Genomic DNA, 20,044 nt, shown 5'->3' on the forward strand with positions numbered 1-20,044 from the left:
TTGGCAGATGGAGCATAATGTTGTAAAGTGTGAGGTCATGCACTTTGACAGAAAAAAAAATCAAAGAGCAAGTTATTACTTGAATAGAGAAAAATTGCAAAGTGCTGCATTACAGCGAGACCTCGGGCTAATTGTGCATGAAACACAAAAAGTTAGTATGCAGGTGCAGCAAGTGATCAGGAAGGCCAATGGAATCTTGACCTTTATTGCAAGGGGATGGAGTATAAAAGCAGGGAAGTCTTGCTACAGTTATACAGGGTATTGGCGAGGCCATACCTGGAATACTGCGTGCAGTTTTGGTTTCCATATTTACAAAAGGATATATTTGCTTTGGAGGCAGTTCAGAGAAAGTTCACTCGGGTGATTCTGGAGATGAGGAGCTGGACATATGAGGAAAGTTTGAGTAGGTTGGGCCTATACTCATTGTAATTCAGAAGAATGAGAGGTGATCTTATCGAAACGTATAAGATTATGAGGGGGCTTGACAAGGTGGATGCAGAGAGGATGTTTCCACTGATAGGGGAGACCAGAACTAGGGGGCATAATCTTAGAATAAGGGGCCACCCATTTAAAACTGAGATGAGGAGGAATTTCTACTCTCAGAGGGTTGTAAATCTGTGGAATTCACTGCCTCAGAGAACTGTGGAAGCTGGGACACTGAATACATTTAAGACAGAGATAGACAGTTTCTTAACCGATAAGGGATTAAGGGGTTATGGGGAGCGGGCAGTGAAGTCTATAATCAGATCAGCCATGATAGTATTAACTGGTGGAGCAGGCTCGAGGAGCCGTATGGCCTACTCCTGCTCCAATTTCCTATGTTCTTATGTAAAAGGCCGATGATAATCAGCTCCTGATGAATCAACTGACTCTGGAAAATATGGATGTGATCTTTGGGTTTGAGCTTCCTGTGTGCTAATCCTCTCCTTCTAATACCCTGTAAAAGGAGTTTACAAAAGTCAAGATGGCTACGCATGGGCCATGCAGCGCCGATACACCTGGGTAAACTGGGTCTATCACTGATGATAAAACCCGCAGCTCCCACCCCGCTGGACACACACGTGACAACCAATGGGCCAATGATTTTCCGGGTGTCCTCCCCACCCCTGGTGCTAGGCTCGGTACACGGCCATCCTGTGGGTCGGTGCCCTCCCCTGGTGCCAGGCTCAATACACGGCTATCCTGTGGTGTCGGTGTCAATCCCCCCCCCCCCACCACCACTGATGCCAGGCTCAATACTCGCCCATCGTGTGGGATCAGTGCCCTCCCCCATCAACACCACTGGTGCCAGGCTCAATACATGGCCATCCTGTGGAGCTTGTGCCCTCCCCTGGTGCCAGGCTTAATACATGGACATTCTGTGAGGTCAGTGCCTGCCCTGGGTGCCCGGTTCCGTACATGGCCATCCTGTGGGGCCGGTGCCCTCCCCTGGTGCCAGGCTCGGTACACGGCCAACCTGTAAGGTCAGAGCTGATTGCTGGTGCCACACTCGGTACAGGGCATTCCTGTGGGGTCGGTGCCCTCCTCCGGTGCCAGGCTCGGTACACGCCCATCCTGTGGGCTCGGTGCCCTCCACACCAGGCTACATGACGTCACCCAGACTGCGTTGCCAGGTTACTGATGTCACACAGCTCATGTTGCTGGGGTACTGACGTCACACATCCCGTGCCGGGTTGCTGACATCACGCAGCTCGCGATGCCGGATTGGTGACTTTACTGGCTGAGAGTGAACGACGGCGCGGGTGCGAATCGCAGCCACGTGACCCGGAGCGTGCCGCCTCCGACTGTGGGAGTGGGCGGGTTAAATGGTAGATATAGGGCCGCGATTGGTGGGCGGCCTGTCAATCAGGGAAATCAGTCAATTGCAGGGGAGGACAACACCTCCCTGAGCGCGCTGTGAGGCGGCACTGCGCAAGTTCAGGATCCCGGAAGCCGGCCGTTGCTGAAGAGAAGCAAGATGGTGGAAAGTGAGTGGAGCTGAACGGCAGCGAGGTGAGAGGGGGCTGAGGTTGAGTGCCCGGGGGGAGAGGGGGCTGAGGGTGAGTGTCCCGGGGGGAGAGGGAGAGGGAGGTGAGGGTGAGTGTCCGGGGGGAGAGGGAGCTGAGGGCGAGTGTCTCGGGGGGAGAGGGCGCCGGGTCTGATGGGTGAGTGTCCTGGGAGATGAGGGAGCTGAGGATATGTATCCCCGGGGGAGAGGCAGCTGAGGGTGTGTGTTCCGGGAGAGAGGGAGCCGGAGGCTGAGGGTGAGTGTCACGGGTGGAGTGGGTGGGTGTCCCGGGAGATGAGGGAGCTGAGGGTGAGTGTCCTGGGGGGAGAGGATTCCGGGGGCTGAGAGTGAGAGTCTCGGGAGCTGAGGGTGATTGTCCCGGGAGGAGAGGGAGCTGAGGGTGATTGTCCCGGGAGGAGAGGGAGCTGAGGGTGATTGTCCCGGGAGGAGAGGGAGCTGAGGGTGATTGTCCCGGGAGGAGAGGGAGCTGAGGGTGATTGTCCCGGGAGGAGAGGGAGCTGAGGGTGATTGTCCCGGGAGGAGAGGGAGCTGAGGGTGATTGTCCCGGGAGGAGAGGGAGCTGAGGGTGATTGTCCCGGGAGGAGAGGGAGCTGAGGGTGATTGTCCCGGGAGGAGAGGGAGCTGAGGGTGATTGTCCCGGGAGGAGAGGGAGCTGAGGGTGATTGTCCCGGGAGGAGAGGGAGCTGAGGGTGATTGTCCCGGGAGGAGAGGGAGCTGAGGGTGATTGTCCCGGGAGGAGAGGGAGCTGAGGGTGATTGTCCCGGGAGGAGAGGGAGCTGAGGGTGATTGTCCCGGGAGGAGAGGGAGCTGAGGGTGATTGTCCCGGGAGGAGAGGGAGCTGAGGGTGATTGTCCCGGGAGGAGAGGGAGCTGAGGGTGATTGTCCCGGGAGGAGAGGGAGCTGAGGATGATTGTCCCGGGAGGAGAGAGAGCTGAGGGTGATTGTCCCGGGAGGAGAGGGGGCTGAAGGTGAGTGTCCCGGGGGGAGCGGGAGCTGGGGGCTGAGGGTGTGTGTTCCGGGGGCTGAGGGTGAGTGTCCCGGGTGGAGTGGGTGGGTGTCCCTGGAGAAAGAGGGAGTCAGGGGCTGTGGGTGAGTGTCCCGGGGGGGAGTTTGAGGGTGAGGATGCCGGGGGCTGAGGGCGAGTGTCCCGGGGGGAGAGCGGGATGACGGTGAGTGTCCCGGGGGGAGAGGGAGCCGGGGGCTGAGGATGTGTGTCCCGGGGAGAGAGGGGACTGAAGGAGAGTGTCTCGGGGGGAGAGCTGGCTGATGGTGAGTATCCCGGGGGGAGAGGATGCTGAGGGTGAGTATCCCGGGGGGAGATGGAGCTGGGGGCTGAGGATGTGTCCCCCGGGGAGAAAGGGGGCTGAGGATGTGTTTCCCGGGGAGAGAGGGGGCTGGGGACTGAGGAAGTGTGTCTCGGGAGGGGAGGAAGCTTCTGCAGTAAACTTTTGTGTGGCACCTTATGGAATGCTTTTGGAAATCCAAATACACCTCATCCATCGGTACATCTCTATCCACCATGCTCGTTATATCCTCAAAGAATTCCAGTAAATTAGTTAAACATGATTTCCCCTTCATGAATTCATGTTGCATCTGCTTGATTCCTATCTAGATGTCCCGCTATTTCTTCCTTAATGATAGCTTCAAGCATTTTCCCCACTACAGATGTTAAACTAACTGGCCTATAGTTACCTGCCTTTTGTCTGCCCCCTTTTTTAAACAGAGGCGTAACATTAGCTGCTTTCCAATCCGATGGTACCTCCCCAGAGTCCAGAGAATTTTGGTAGATTATAACGAATGCATCTGCTATAACTTCCGCCATCTTTTAATACCCTGGGATGCATTTCATCAGGACCAGCGGACTTGTCTACCTTGATTCCCATTAGACTGTCCAGCCTCCCTAATGATAGTGATTGTCTCAAGGTCCTCCCTTCCCACATTCCCGTGACCAACAATTCTTGGCATGGTTTTTGTGTCTTCCACTTTGAAGAGCGAAGCAAAATAATTGTTTTAGGTCTAGCCATTTCCACATTTCCCATTATTGAATCCCCCTTCTCATCTTCTAAGGGTGCAACATTTACTTTAGTCACTCTCTTCCGCTTTATATATCGGTAAAAGCTTTTACTGTCTGTTTTTATGTTTTGCGCAAGTTTACTTTTGTAATCTATCTTTCCTTTCTTTATTGCTTTCTTAGTCATTCTTTGCTGTCATTTTAAATGTTCCCAATTTTCTAGTTTCCCACTAACCTTGGCCACCTTATACGCATTGATTTTTAATTTGATACTCTCCTTTATTTCCTTGGTTATCCACGGCTGGTTATCCCTTCTCTTACCTCCCTTCTTTTTCACTGGAATATATTTTTGTTGAGCACTATGAAAGAGCTCCTTAAAAGTCCTCCACTCTTCCTCAATTGTGCCACCGTTTAGTCTGTGTTCCCAGTCTCCTTTAGCTAACTTTGCGCTCATCTCACTGTAGTCCCCTTTGTTTAAGCATAGTACACTCGTTTGAGACATTACTTCCTCACCCTCAATCTGTATTACAAATTCAACTATACTGTGATCACTCATTCCAAGAGGATCTTATACTAGGAGATCGTTTATTATTCCTGACTCATTACACAGGACCAGATCTAAGATAGCTTGCTCCCTTGTATGTTCTATAACATACTGTTCTGAGAAACAATCCTGTATGCATTCTATGAATTCCTCCTCCAGGTTACCCCGTGCGATTTGATTTGACCAATCGTTATGTAGGTTAAAATCCCCCATGATTACTGCCATTTCTTTTTCACATGCCTCTATTATTCCCTTGATTATTGTCCGCCCCACCATGAAGTTATTATTTGGGGGCCTATAAACTACGCCCACCAGTGACTTTTTTCCCTTACTATCTCTAATCTCCACCCACAATGATTCAACATTTTGTTCATTGGAGCCAATATCATCTCTCACAACTGCATTGATATCATCCTTTATTAACAGAGCTACCCCACCTCCTTTCCCTTCTTGTCTATCTTTCCGAATTGTCAGATACCCCTGTATGTTTAATTCCCAGTCTTGGCCACCCTGCAACCACGTTTCTGTAATGGCCACCAAATCATACCCATTTGTAATGATTTGTGCCGTCAACTCATTTACTTTATTTCGAATGCTGCGTGCATTTAAGTAAAGTGTTTTAATACTAGTTTTTAAACCATGATTCTTAGTTTTGACCCCTCCTGCAGCCCCTTTATATTCATACATATTGTCCCTTCCTATCACCTTGTGGTTTACACTTACCCCAGTGCTACTCTGCTCTGTTGCCTCGGGCCTTTTGCATTCTTTCTTGGGGTCCTGTTCATCTGTGCTCTCACCCACTCTAACTAGCTCAGAGCCCTCTGCTGGGTTCCGAATACTCCTTGCATTGAGGCACCAAGCTTTCGGGCTTGCCTTTTTATTACACTTTGACCCTTTAGAATGTTGCTGTACAGTGGCCCTTTTTTTGGCCTTGGGTTTCTCTGCCCTCCACTTTTACTCATCTCCTTTCTGTCTTTTGCTTCTGTCTCCACTTTGTTTCCCTCTGTCTCCCTGCATTGGTTCCCTTCCACCTGCCATATTAGTTTAACTCCTCCCCAACAGCACTAGCAAACTCTCCCCCACGACATTGGTTCTGGTCCTGCCCAGGTGCAGACCATTCGGTTTGTACTGGTCCCACCTCCCCCAGAACCGGTTCCAATGCCCCAGGAATTTGAATCCCTCTCTGTTGCACCACTGCTCAAGAAACGTATTCATCTGCGCTATCCTGCGATTCCTACTCTGACTAGCACGTGGCACTGGTAGCAATCCCGAGATTACTACTTTTGAGGTCCTACTTTTTAATTTAGCTCCTAGCTCCTTAAATTCATCTCGTAGGACCTCATCCCATTTTTTACCTAGGCCATTTGTATCTATATGCACCACGACAACTGGCTGTTCACCCTCCCTTTTCAGAATGTCCTGCACCCGCTCTGAGACATTCTTGACCCTTGCACCAGGGAGGCAACATACCATCCTGGAGTCTCGGTTGCGGCCGTAGAAACGCCTATTTATTCCCCTTACAATTGAATCCCCTATCAGTATCGCTCTCTGACTCTTTTTCCTTCCCTCCTGTGCAACAGAGCCTGCGATGGTGCCAGGAACTTGGCTGCTGCTGCCCACCCCTGATGAGTCATCCCCCTCAACAGTACTCAACAGGACCCCAACTATTTACAATCTATATTACCGACTTGGAAGAAAGGACCGAGGCTAATGTAGCCTAGTTTGCTGATGATACAATGATGGGACAAAAAGCAATGTGTAAGGACACAATACATCTGCAAAAGAACATAGACAGGCTAAGTGAATGGACAACAATTTGGCAGATGGAGCATAATGTTGTAAAGTGTGAGGTCATGCACTTTGACAGAAAAAAAAATCAAAGAGCAAGTTATTACTTGAATAGAGAAAAATTGCAAAGTGCTGCATTACAGCGAGACCTCGGGCTAATTGTGCATGAAACACAAAAAGTTAGTATGCAGGTGCAGCAAGTGATCAGGAAGGCCAATGGAATCTTGACCTTTATTGCAAGGGGATGGAGTATAAAAGCAGGGAAGTCTTGCTACAGTTATACAGGGTATTGGCGAGGCCATACCTGGAATACTGCGTGCAGTTTTGGTTTCCATATTTACAAAAGGATATATTTGCTTTGGAGGCAGTTCAGAGAAAGTTCACTCGGGTGATTCTGGAGATGAGGAGCTGGACATATGAGGAAAGTTTGAGTAGGTTGGGCCTATACTCATTGTAATTCAGAAGAATGAGAGGTGATCTTATCGAAACGTATAAGATTATGAGGGGGCTTGACAAGGTGGATGCAGAGAGGATGTTTCCACTGATAGGGGAGACCAGAACTAGGGGGCATAATCTTAGAATAAGGGGCCACCCATTTAAAACTGAGATGAGGAGGAATTTCTACTCTCAGAGGGTTGTAAATCTGTGGAATTCACTGCCTCAGAGAACTGTGGAAGCTGGGACACTGAATACATTTAAGACAGAGATAGACAGTTTCTTAACCGATAAGGGATTAAGGGGTTATGGGGAGCGGGCAGTGAAGTCTATAATCAGATCAGCCATGATAGTATTAACTGGTGGAGCAGGCTCGAGGAGCCGTATGGCCTACTCCTGCTCCAATTTCCTATGTTCTTATGTAAAAGGCCGATGATAATCAGCTCCTGATGAATCAACTGACTCTGGAAAATATGGATGTGATCTTTGGGTTTGAGCTTCCTGTGTGCTAATCCTCTCCTTCTAATACCCTGTAAAAGGAGTTTACAAAAGTCAAGATGGCTACGCATGGGCCATGCAGCGCCGATACACCTGGGTAAACTGGGTCTATCACTGATGATAAAACCCGCAGCTCCCACCCCGCTGGACACACACGTGACAACCAATGGGCCAATGATTTTCCGGGTGTCCTCCCCACCCCTGGTGCTAGGCTCGGTACACGGCCATCCTGTGGGTCGGTGCCCTCCCCTGGTGCCAGGCTCAATACACGGCTATCCTGTGGTGTCGGTGTCAATCCCCCCCCCCCCACCACCACTGATGCCAGGCTCAATACTCGCCCATCGTGTGGGATCAGTGCCCTCCCCCATCAACACCACTGGTGCCAGGCTCAATACATGGCCATCCTGTGGAGCTTGTGCCCTCCCCTGGTGCCAGGCTTAATACATGGACATTCTGTGAGGTCAGTGCCTGCCCTGGGTGCCCGGTTCCGTACATGGCCATCCTGTGGGGCCGGTGCCCTCCCCTGGTGCCAGGCTCGGTACACGGCCAACCTGTAAGGTCAGAGCTGATTGCTGGTGCCACACTCGGTACAGGGCATTCCTGTGGGGTCGGTGCCCTCCTCCGGTGCCAGGCTCGGTACACGCCCATCCTGTGGGCTCGGTGCCCTCCACACCAGGCTACATGACGTCACCCAGACTGCGTTGCCAGGTTACTGATGTCACACAGCTCATGTTGCTGGGGTACTGACGTCACACATCCCGTGCCGGGTTGCTGACATCACGCAGCTCGCGATGCCGGATTGGTGACTTTACTGGCTGAGAGTGAACGACGGCGCGGGTGCGAATCGCAGCCACGTGACCCGGAGCGTGCCGCCTCCGACTGTGGGAGTGGGCGGGTTAAATGGTAGATATAGGGCCGCGATTGGTGGGCGGCCTGTCAATCAGGGAAATCAGTCAATTGCAGGGGAGGACAACACCTCCCTGAGCGCGCTGTGAGGCGGCACTGCGCAAGTTCAGGATCCCGGAAGCCGGCCGTTGCTGAAGAGAAGCAAGATGGTGGAAAGTGAGTGGAGCTGAACGGCAGCGAGGTGAGAGGGGGCTGAGGTTGAGTGCCCGGGGGGAGAGGGGGCTGAGGGTGAGTGTCCCGGGGGGAGAGGGAGAGGGAGGTGAGGGTGAGTGTCCGGGGGGAGAGGGAGCTGAGGGCGAGTGTCTCGGGGGGAGAGGGCGCCGGGTCTGATGGGTGAGTGTCCTGGGAGATGAGGGAGCTGAGGATATGTATCCCCGGGGGAGAGGCAGCTGAGGGTGTGTGTTCCGGGAGAGAGGGAGCCGGAGGCTGAGGGTGAGTGTCACGGGTGGAGTGGGTGGGTGTCCCGGGAGATGAGGGAGCTGAGGGTGAGTGTCCTGGGGGGAGAGGATTCCGGGGGCTGAGAGTGAGAGTCTCGGGAGCTGAGGGTGATTGTCCCGGGAGGAGAGGGAGCTGAGGGTGATTGTCCCGGGAGGAGAGGGAGCTGAGGGTGATTGTCCCGGGAGGAGAGGGAGCTGAGGGTGATTGTCCCGGGAGGAGAGGGAGCTGAGGGTGATTGTCCCGGGAGGAGAGGGAGCTGAGGGTGATTGTCCCGGGAGGAGAGGGAGCTGAGGGTGATTGTCCCGGGAGGAGAGGGAGCTGAGGGTGATTGTCCCGGGAGGAGAGGGAGCTGAGGGTGATTGTCCCGGGAGGAGAGGGAGCTGAGGGTGATTGTCCCGGGAGGAGAGGGAGCTGAGGGTGATTGTCCCGGGAGGAGAGGGAGCTGAGGGTGATTGTCCCGGGAGGAGAGGGAGCTGAGGGTGATTGTCCCGGGAGGAGAGGGAGCTGAGGGTGATTGTCCCGGGAGGAGAGGGAGCTGAGGGTGATTGTCCCGGGAGGAGAGGGAGCTGAGGGTGATTGTCCCGGGAGGAGAGGGAGCTGAGGGTGATTGTCCCGGGAGGAGAGGGAGCTGAGGGTGATTGTCCCGGGAGGAGAGGGAGCTGAGGATGATTGTCCCGGGAGGAGAGAGAGCTGAGGGTGATTGTCCCGGGAGGAGAGGGGGCTGAAGGTGAGTGTCCCGGGGGGAGCGGGAGCTGGGGGCTGAGGGTGTGTGTTCCGGGGGCTGAGGGTGAGTGTCCCGGGTGGAGTGGGTGGGTGTCCCTGGAGAAAGAGGGAGTCAGGGGCTGTGGGTGAGTGTCCCGGGGGGGAGTTTGAGGGTGAGGATGCCGGGGGCTGAGGGCGAGTGTCCCGGGGGGAGAGCGGGATGACGGTGAGTGTCCCGGGGGGAGAGGGAGCCGGGGGCTGAGGATGTGTGTCCCGGGGAGAGAGGGGACTGAAGGAGAGTGTCTCGGGGGGAGAGCTGGCTGATGGTGAGTATCCCGGGGGGAGAGGATGCTGAGGGTGAGTATCCCGGGGGGAGATGGAGCTGGGGGCTGAGGATGTGTCCCCCGGGGAGAAAGGGGGCTGAGGATGTGTTTCCCGGGGAGAGAGGGGGCTGGGGACTGAGGAAGTGTGTCTCGGGAGGGGAGGAAGCTTAGTGTGAGTGTCCCGGGGGGAGAGGGGGCTGAGGGTGAGTGTCCCGCGGGGTGAGGGAGCTGAGGGTGAGTGTCCCTGGGGGAGAGGCAGCTGAGGGTGAGTGTCCTGGGGGCAGAGGGAGCTGGGGGCTGAGGGTGAGTATTCCGCCAGGGGACGGGGAAGGATCGGGGGACTGAAGGAGAGTGTCCCGTGAGGGGAGGGATCTGAAGGAGAGTGTCCTGGGAGGGGAGGGAGCTGAAGGTGAGTGACCCGGGGGGAGAGGCAGTTGAGGGTGAGTGTTCTGGGGGGAACGGGAGCCGGGGGCCGATGATGAGTGTCCCGGGCGACAGAGGGAGCAGGGGGCTGAAGGTGAGTGTCCCAGGAGAGTGACAGCTGGGGGCTGAGGTTGAGTGTCTCGGGGGGTGGGAGCGGACAAGGGGGCTGACGGTGAATGTCCCGGGAGAGAGGGCGCCTGGGGCTGAGGGTGAGTGTCCTGGGAGAGAGGGAGCTGGGGGCTGAGGTTGAGTGTCCCGGGAGAGAGGGGGCTGAGGGTGAGTGTCCCGGGAGAGAGGGGGCTGAGGGTGAGTGTCCCGGGGGAGTGGGTATCCTGGGAGACAGAGGGAGCCGGGGGCTGAGGGCGAGTGTCTCGAGGGGGAACTGGGGGCTGAGGGTGAATGTCCCGAGGGGGAGAGGGTGCCGGGGGCTGAGGTTGAGTGTCCCGGGGGGAGAGGGGTCTGAAAGTGAGTGACCTGATGTGGGAGCTGGGGGGCTGAGGGTGTGTGTCCTGGGGGGGAGAGGGGGGTGAGTGTCCCGGGGGAGAGGGAGCTGGGGGCTGAGGTTGAGTGTCCTGGGGGGGGAGGGGTGAGAGAGAGACAGACACGGGATTGGGGAGGCGGAGGGGGGCGATGGGTGAGAGAGACAACGGAGAAGGAGGGGTGTGGGGAGCAAAATAGACAACAGGGGGCGGGTGGAGAGAGCGAAAGAGACGCTGGGTGGGGAGAAGAGAGAGACAATGAGGGAAGGGGAGAGAGAGAGTACGGGGGTGGGGGCTGCAAGAGAGAGACAATTTGGGGAGATGGGAGGGAGAGAAATACATGGGGGGGGGCAGATGGGAAGAGAGACGCAGGTGGGAGAAAGAGAGCAATACATGGTTGTGGGGGCTGGAGAGAAAAATACGGGAGGGGAAGGGGAAAAGAGACACGGGAGGGGAGGAGAGACATGGATATGCGAACACAGACTAACACTGACACAGACACATGCGACACAGACTGACGGACACACACGTGCGCACAGACTGACAGACTCACACGCACGCACACAGGATGACACAGACACACCCCCAGAATGACGGGAGGGAGGAGACAGACGGGGGGGTGGGGGGGGGGGGGATAGTTCGACAGACAAGGGGGAGAGAGTGGGTGGGGAGTGGGGTCATTGTCGAGGGAGCGGGGGAGGTGGAGGGTTCCTAGGAAAGCTGAGGGACTACTGTGTCTGTCCCCCTCCACTCCTCCCCGTCCCCTCATCCCCCCCCTTGTCCCGCCTCCCCCCCCCCCCCCCAGCTGGGTTTGCGGGTTTTCTGTGCGCACTCCCGGTTCTATCCAATCGCAGGATGTTTTACACATGCGCTGTGCAGAAAGCGGCTGTGTAGCATTTAATCGTTGTCTATAAACACTCCGATATTTTCCAGCCTCACAACCCCACAAGATGTCTGCGCTCCTCAAATTCTGCCCTTTTCACCATCCCTGATTATAATCGCTCCACCATCGGTGGCCGTGCCTTTTGTTCCCTGGGCCCCGAGCTCTGGAACTCCCTGCCTAAACCTCTCTACCTCGCTTTCCTACTTTAAGACGCTCCTTAAATCCTACCTCTGACCGAACTTTTGGTCATCTGCTTTAATTTCTTCTTCTGTGGCTCGATGTCAAATTTATCCGATTTGTCTTGTGACACTGTTGTGAAGTGCCTTGGGATGTTTTACTACATTAAAGGCGATTTATAAATAAAAATTATTACTGTTATTAATAAAGGACAGCTACAAGTTTGTGCATCACCACCGAGATTCATCGAGACATTGAGCGCACGTGTGGCCATCTTTGCATAGGAGCAAAGTGTGGACAGGGCTACAGGGTCCTACTGAACCTAGCCAGAGTCAGCACTTTCAGGGGAGGGAGAGGAACCAGTGAGTGTAGAACTGAACCCAGCCAGAGTCAGCACCTTCAGGGGAGGGGAACCAGTGAGTGTAGAACTGAACCCAGCCAGAGTCAGCATCTTCAGGGGAGGGGAACCAGTGAGTGTAGAACTGAACCCTGCCAGAGTCACCATCTTCAGGGGAGAGGAATCAGTGAGTGTAGAACTGAACCCAGCCAGAGTCAGCACCTTCAGGGGAGGGGAACCAGTGAGTGTAGAACTGAACACAGACAGAGTCAGCATCTTCCGGGGAGGAGAGAGCTCGGAACCAGAGAGTATAGAACTGAACCCAGACAGAGTTGATGGGGAAAACTGGGAACGGAGGACACGGTGTCTTCAGACGTGCGATGTGTTTGAATTTTAGGACAGGGAGGACGGAGAGTGTATGGGATGGGGATTTACAGCTTTGGAGGAACAAGGGAGGAAAGAATTTTCCATAGAATCTAGAATTGTCTGTTCTGAATTTTTGTCCTGTACTTACAGTAATGGTTTTTATAAACTCCTTTTCCAGGGTATCAGAAGGGCAGGATTTGCCGACAGGAAACTCAAACCAAACATCACATCAAGATCTGACTGAATCACTCGATTCATCAGGATCTGAATATCATCGGCTTTTGAATGTGGAAGGAGAAATATTTGTCTGTTCTGTCTGTGGGAATAGATTTCAAACATCGGTGTGACTGGAAAAGCATCGAGGCAGACACACCCAAGTGCGAGTATTCCAGCGCACGGACTGTGGAAAGAGCTTTAACCAGTTACACAGCCTGAAAAAACATTGCACCATTCACAGCAGGGAGAAACCGTACAAGTGTTCTGTGTGTGGATGAGGCTTCAGCTGATCCTTCAACCTGAAGAGGCACAAGGGCACCTGCACGGAGAAACCGTGGGAATGTGGGAAGGGATTCAGTTCCCCGTCTAAGCTGAAAAAACATCGACGTAGTCACACCGCGAAGAGGCTGTTCATCTGCTCCGTGTGTGGGGATCGATTCACTCAGTCAAGCCACCTGATGGGACACCAGTGAATTCACACCGGGTTGAGACCGTACACCTGCCCCGTGTGTGGGGAGGGATTCACTTGTTATTCCAACCTTCTAAATCACCAGCGAGTTCACTCTGGGAAGAGGCCAGTCACCTGCTCCGTGTGTGGGAGGAATTTACTTGTTCATCCAACCTTCTAAATCACCAGCGAGTTCACTCTGGGAAGAGGCCAGTCACCTGCTCCGTGTGTGGGGAGGGATTCACTCGGTCATCCCACCTGCTGGTACACCAGTGCGTTCACACTAGGGAGAAACGGTTCACCTGCTCCATGTGTGGGAAGGGATTTAATCAGTCATTCAGCCTGCTGAGACATCAGCGAGTTCACAAGTGATTGCAGGGTTTGGATTCTGCTGTTACCCCAGACTGAATCATGTCCATTCTGACAATTGGGGTTTCTTTCTGCTGATATTGATTCCCTCTATAACTGGACTGGAGTTTAATATTCTGGATATTTGACCAATTAACCAATGGGAAAAGGGTCAGATAAAACTAATGTTGATTATGTTTGCATCCATACTTAACTCTTTAAAAGGATTTCTTCAAATACTGAAAGCTGCAACAAATGGAGCTAAACTTTAACAATTGATAAAATGAATTGAATCTGCGGGTTGGTTTTAGATTTCTCTGGGATGGAGCTGGACATGATTTGCCTTGAAATACCGCTGGTGTCCAGTAGATGACGTGGTCCCTCCAATTAACTCCGACAGAGGAACGTGACTGCCCCCTAGAGCAGGAGGAACGAGGGCAGCTCAGGGTCAGACACTGAACATACTGCACCCCACAGGGACATTGCACACTGCCCCCCCCCCTCCCTGGGGCAGCTCAGGGTCAGAGACTGAACGTACTGCACCTCCCAGTGACATCACACACTGCCCCCCCTCCCTGGGGCAGCTCAGGGTCAGAAACTGAACATACTGCACCCCACAGGGACATCACACACTGCCCCCACCCTGTGGCAGCTCAGAGTCAAAACTTGGAATGGGAAGGGGAGGATCCAGTTGTCATGGACCATGTAGGAACCAATGACATAGGTAGGACTAGGAATGAGGTTCTGCTGAAAGAGATGGAGGAGTTGGGGTCTGAATGAAAAAGCTGAACCTCAAAGGTAATAATCTCTGGATTGTTACCTGAGCCCCACACCAATTGTTACAGGGATAATCAGATTAGAACATTAAATGCATAGCTCAAAGAGTGGTGTGGGAGGCAGGGGTTATGCTTTATGGGCAATGGCACCAGTACTGGGCAAAGAGGGAGCTGTTCCCTTGCGATGGGCTCCACTTGAACTGGACTGGCCTGGCGAATCAAATAACTAGGGCAGTAAACAGGGCTTTAAATTAATGACGGCGGGGTGGGGAGATCCAGGAAAGTACAGCACGGTTTAGATACAGAGAAAAAGCAACAAGAGACATGTCAAGGCTCCAGAGCAGAGTTTTGGGTAAAAATAAGCAGAATAGGTCAGGAAGGGACAGAGAAAGTAACAAAGGTAATAGGGCATTACTGACTGAGGAGACATCAAGGAAAGATAGAAAAAAGCCAAAACTAAAGGCACTACAGCTGAATGAAGTATTCGCAACAAAATAGATGAATTAATAGCACAGATAGAAATTAATAGGTTTAATCTAATAGCCATTACGGAGATGTGGTTGCAAAGTGACCACGATTGGGAACGAAATATTCCAGGATACGTAACTTTTAGAAGAAATGCAAAAGGAGAAGGGAAAGCCCTTAATAAAGGATGGGATAAAGACAATAGTGGGAAAGGATCTTGGCTTTGAAAATCAAGAAGTAGAATCAGTTTGGGTGGAGCTAAGAAGCAGCAAGGGGCAGAAAACATTGGTAGGAGTTGTTTATATGCCTCCAAACCATAGTGGTAATGTAGGGCACAGTATAAATCAGGAAATTAGAGGTGCATGTAACAACGGTAAAACAATAGTCATGGGAGACTTTACTCTGCATATAGGCTGGGCAAACTAAATTTGCAGTAATAGTGTGGAGTATGAATTAATGGAAGGTATTCAAGATGATTTTCTAGATAAGTATGTTGAGGAATCAACTGAGGAACAGGCTATTTTAGATTAGTGTTATGCAATAAGAAAGGGTTAATTAATAATCTTGTAGGAAAGTGGCCCTTGGAAGAGTGGCCAGAACATGATAGAATTTTACATTAAGTTTGAAAGTGATTTAGTTAAGTCAAATTTATGACCTTAAATCTAAACAAAGGAAACTATGTAGGTATGAGGTGAAAGTTGGTTAAGGTAGATTGGGAAACGACATTAAAAGTTTTGATGGTAGAAAAGCAATGGCTAGCATTTAAAGAATTAATACATAATTTACAACAAACATACATTCCTTTAAGGCACAAAAAACCCCACAGGAACAGTTGTCCACCTGTGGCCAACAAGGGAAGTTAAAGATATTATTAGATGAAAGTAAGATGCTTATAATGTTGTCAAAAAGAGCAGTAAGCCTGGGAAGATTTTAGAATTCAGCAAAGGAGAACCAAGAAATTGATAAAGAAAAGGGAACTAGAGTATGACAGTAAACTATCGAGACAAAATAACAAACTGCAAAAGCTTGCATAGGTATGTAAAAAGGAAAAGATTAGCAAAAGTAAATGGGTCCCCTACAGGCTGAGACAAGAGAAATTATAATGGGGAACAAGGAAATGGCAGAGAAATTAAACGCTTACTTTGTGTCTGTCTTCATGGAAGAAGGTGCAAAAAATTTGCCAGCACTACTGGAGAACCCAGGATCTAGTGAGAATGAGGAACTGAAAGAAATTATATTAGTAAAAAAATGGTACTGGAAAAAATAATGGGACTGAAGCCTATAAATCTTTTGGACCTGCTGGCCTACATCCTGGGGTATTGAAAAAGGTAGCTATAGAAATAGTGGATGCATTGGTTGTCACTTTCCAAAATTCCATAGATTCTACAACGGTTCCCGAGGTTTGGAAGGTAGCAAATGTAACTGGGCTAGAAAGGAGGGAGAGAGAAAACGGGGAACTACAGACCAGTTAGCCTGACATCAGTAGTAGGGAAAATGCTCAATTCTATTATTAAGGATGTGGTAACAGGCACTTTAGAGAATAAGAAGAAGATCAGGCAGAATCAACACGGCTTTATGAAAAGGAAATTATGTTTGACAAATGTATTGAGTGTTTTTTGAGGTTTTAACTAGAAGAACGATAAGGAGTGTGGAAATATCAGAAAGGTTTAAGAAGTTAGTTCAGACCTGAGGTCTAAAAAACTAACAAGCTCTCTTGCACAAAAAAACAAGCAGGCGTTAACCTCAGGATCAATGAGATAAGGGATGAGGTAGAGTTGTAACCATCAAGGAAAGTCACGAAATAATAAAGCCAAATGCCAATTAACAAAGTTCCAGCAATTGCTAATGACCAAACAAAAAGTCAGGCTAGAAATAATAAATTGAAGACCAATGAATAGGAGAGAGTCACCCACTATCACTCGGCCAGCTGTGGCCACAGCAGCGGGGTGATAAGAAAGATTCCAGAGATCAAATTAATGGTCGCACATGGGAAGGGAGACTCTCAACTTGGTAATAACTTTTGTCGGCAGCGACAAGTTGAGATTATAGCAGAATGTCTCTGTATTTAGAAACAAGCAGGCAATTAGTGGCAACCTATACGGCTAACAAAGGGGCAAAAGAGGTATAAAAATGGACATGTTGGGACAGTCCGTAGCGAGAACCCGGGACTAACACTCGACAGAAGCAGGGACCAGGGAACGACCCTTGAAGGAACAGTGTCAGACCGGATTGATCACCCGGTGCGTATTGGGTAACTGAGAGTGTGTTGAGTCAAACAGTATTTTAGCAGCAAGGAACACCTTTCGGAATGCCTTGTTTGCAGAGTTGAGTTAGCAGTGTGTTGAGTTAAAGAGTATTTCTAGTGGCAAGGAACACCTTTTGGAACGCAGAGTTTGCAGAGTTGAGTTGAAACAGAGTTAGCAGAGTTAGTATTTGGAGTGGAAAGGAACACCCTTTGGAACACCTTTCTGCAGAGCTAAGCAGAATTAAATAGAGTATAAGTAGTGAGTCTTGTACTTTTCCTGTATTAAACGAACATTAACGATACTGTCATATGTCTAGTGTGTAATTTGGTATTTAACTCGGGAACTGTCTCAGGCAACTACTAACAAGCAATCAATTAAGAGAGCAATTTGTATGTTGGCCTTCATTACAAGATTATTTAAATATGAAGGAAGAAAGGCTTTTTACTGCAATTATATACGGCCCTTGTGAGACCACACCTGGAGTATTGTGTACAGTTTTGATCTCCTTACCTAAAGACGGATATACTTGCCATGGAGGGAGTGCAATGAAGGTTCATCAGACTGTTTCAGGGATGGGGGTGATTGTCTTATGAGAGATTGAGTAGACTAGGCCTACATTTTCTACAGTTTAGAAGACTGAGAGGTGATCTCATTGAAACCAGCAAAATTCTTACATGGTTTGATAGGATAAATGTAGGGAGGATGTTTCCCCAGGCAAGGGAGTCTAGAACATAGTCTCAGAATAAGGGGTCAGCAAATTAGGACTGAAATGAGGAGAAATTTCTCTGCTCAGAAGGTGATGAATTTTTGGAATTCTCTTCCCCCAGAGGGCTGTGGAAGTTCAGTCATTATGTATATTCAAGACAGATATCGATATATTTTGGGAAATTAAGGGAATCAAGGGATATGGGGATAGTGCAGGAAAGTGGAGTTGAGGTAGATCAGTCATAATCTCATTGAAAGCTCGAGGGGTCAAATGGCCTACTCCTGTTCCTATTTCTTACCTTCTTATGGTGACAGTAAGTAACAGGATAGGTAAAGCCAAACTGCAGGTTTACAGGTACAACCCAGGGGTCAGTCCACCCAGTGACCAGAGGACACAGCTGGACATTGCGAATTATTCATTCTGCCATTGACATCGGCATCATGTTGGATCAATTCTAAAAATCGTTCCTCATTGGTTATCTGCCAGAAATGGAAAACAAAAGCTATAGCTGGTTATGAAATAGTATGTGACTGATTGTATGGTGAGGTGCAGATCTCCACCCCATTATATGAAGAGAGATCGACGTAATCTAACCCAACACTTTGAGCCTCATTGATGCCACGATATAAACAGTCTGTAATTTCTCGAGAGTCGAAATGTGGATGGAGAAAGATCTGACTATTTCTGTTTCTCTGTGTATTGGCTTCCATCTCTCCTGTCACCTCTCCTCAACCCCTCTGCCCCCTTCTCCTTCTCTATCTGTTTGTCTCTTCCTTTGTTCTTTGTTCCTTTTTCTGATCAGCCAGCTCTCTGACAAGTCATCCACTTTCTATCCATCTGTCCCTCTACCTTTATTCCTTTCTCGCTATGGTCTCCCCCTGGTGCGTGGCCCCTCCCTTTCTAACACAGCCATATCAGGCCACAGTCCCTCAAAAAGGCAAGTCAGGGCCGTGAAGGTTCTTTCAAAAGAAACAGGAGCAGGAGGAGGCCATTTGGCCCCTCGAGCCTGCTGCACCATTCAATTAAGATCATGGCTGATCTGATCTTGGGCTCAGCTCCACTTCCCTGCCCGCCCCCCAAAACCCTTTACTCCCTTATTGCTCAAAAATCTGTCCATATCCACCTTAAATAAATTCAATGACCCAGCCTCCACAGCTCTCCGGGGCAGAGAGCTCCACAGATTTACAACCCACAGAAGAAATTTCTCCATATCTCAGTTTTAAATGGGCGGCCCCTTATTCTAAGACTATGTCCTCTAGTTTTAATTTCCCCTATGAATGGAAATATCCTCTCTACATCCACCTTGTCAAGCCCCTCATTATCTTATAAATTTCAATAAGATCACCTCTCATTCTTCTGAACTCAAATGTGTATAGGCCCAACATACTCAACTTATCCTCATAAGTCAACCCCCTCATCTCCGGAATCAACCTAGTGAACCTCCTCTGAACAAGTATATCCTTTCAGAAATATGGAAACCAAAACTGCACGCAGTATTCCAGCTGTTGCCTCACCATAGAAACATAGAAAATAGGATCCCCAGGTCTCTGTAGTGCAGCACTTTGCAATGTTTCTCCATTTAAATTATAATTTTCTTTCCTATTATTTCTGCCAAAGTGGATAACCTCACATCTTCCCACATTATACTCCATCTGCCAAATTTTTGCTCACTCACTTAGCCTGTCTATATCCCTTTGCAGATTTTTTGTGTCCTCCTCACAAGTTGCTTTCCCACCCATCTTTGTATCATCAGCAAACTTGGCTACATTACACTCGGTCCCTTCATCCAAGTCATTAATATAGATTGTAAATAGTTGAGGACCCAGCACCGATTCCTGCGGCACCCCCCTAGTCACTGTTTGCCAACCGGAAAAAGATCCATTTATCCCAACTCTCTGTTTTCTGTTAGTCAGCCAATCCACTATCCATGCTAATATATTACCCCCAACCCCGTGAGCTTTTATCTTGTGCAGTAACCTTTTACATGTATCGAATGTCTTCTGGGAATCTAAATACACCACGGAAAAAGTTAAGTACTATTAAAGTTAAGTACAATGTAAACATTTTTAATAAACATAATTATTTTGAAATTAAAGCAGAATCATTAACATTATTTCTTCAATTAACACAACACAACATTACGGAACAGGTCCAAAGAGTAAACATGGTAAATTATGAAACATGCCACTGAGCCTTCATGCAGCAAAGCGTTCAAGGATTAGCCGCTAATGCAAGGCTCGAGCAATGGTTAAAGGTGCACAATGGAACCCCCCCCCCCATCTCCTCTGCCATCGTCCTGTGGCTTGAGATAGTCACATGGCTTCCTCCTCCTCCTCCTCCTCCTCCTCCTCATCATCATCAGCCTGCTCGTCATCATCCTCATCCCCTCTCGACTGAGGTGGCTCTTCGACTTCCAATTGCTGTTGCCTCACAATGGCTAAGATGTGCAGCATGCAGCACATGACAGTGAACTGACCGACCCTCTCAGGGGCATATTGCTGGTAACCCCCTGAGTGATCCA

The 20,044-nt window shown here is 50.2% G+C and overlaps 1 long non-coding RNA gene across 1 annotated transcript; it reads left to right on the forward strand.

The window, feature by feature from the left end:
- The first annotated feature begins 1,945 nt into the window (after positions 1–1,945).
- Positions 1,946–19,550, forward strand: LOC139273451 (uncharacterized). Its single transcript, XR_011595124.1, has 3 exons — positions 1,946–1,992; positions 6,144–6,321; positions 12,497–19,550. It is a non-coding gene; the product is annotated as an uncharacterized lncRNA (long non-coding RNA).
- Positions 19,551–20,044: the final 494 nt, after the last annotated feature.

Source organism: Pristiophorus japonicus, chromosome 9, assembly GCF_044704955.1.
Source record: "Pristiophorus japonicus isolate sPriJap1 chromosome 9, sPriJap1.hap1, whole genome shotgun sequence".
In the NCBI taxonomy this organism is placed as follows: Eukaryota; Metazoa; Chordata; class Chondrichthyes; family Pristiophoridae; genus Pristiophorus; species Pristiophorus japonicus.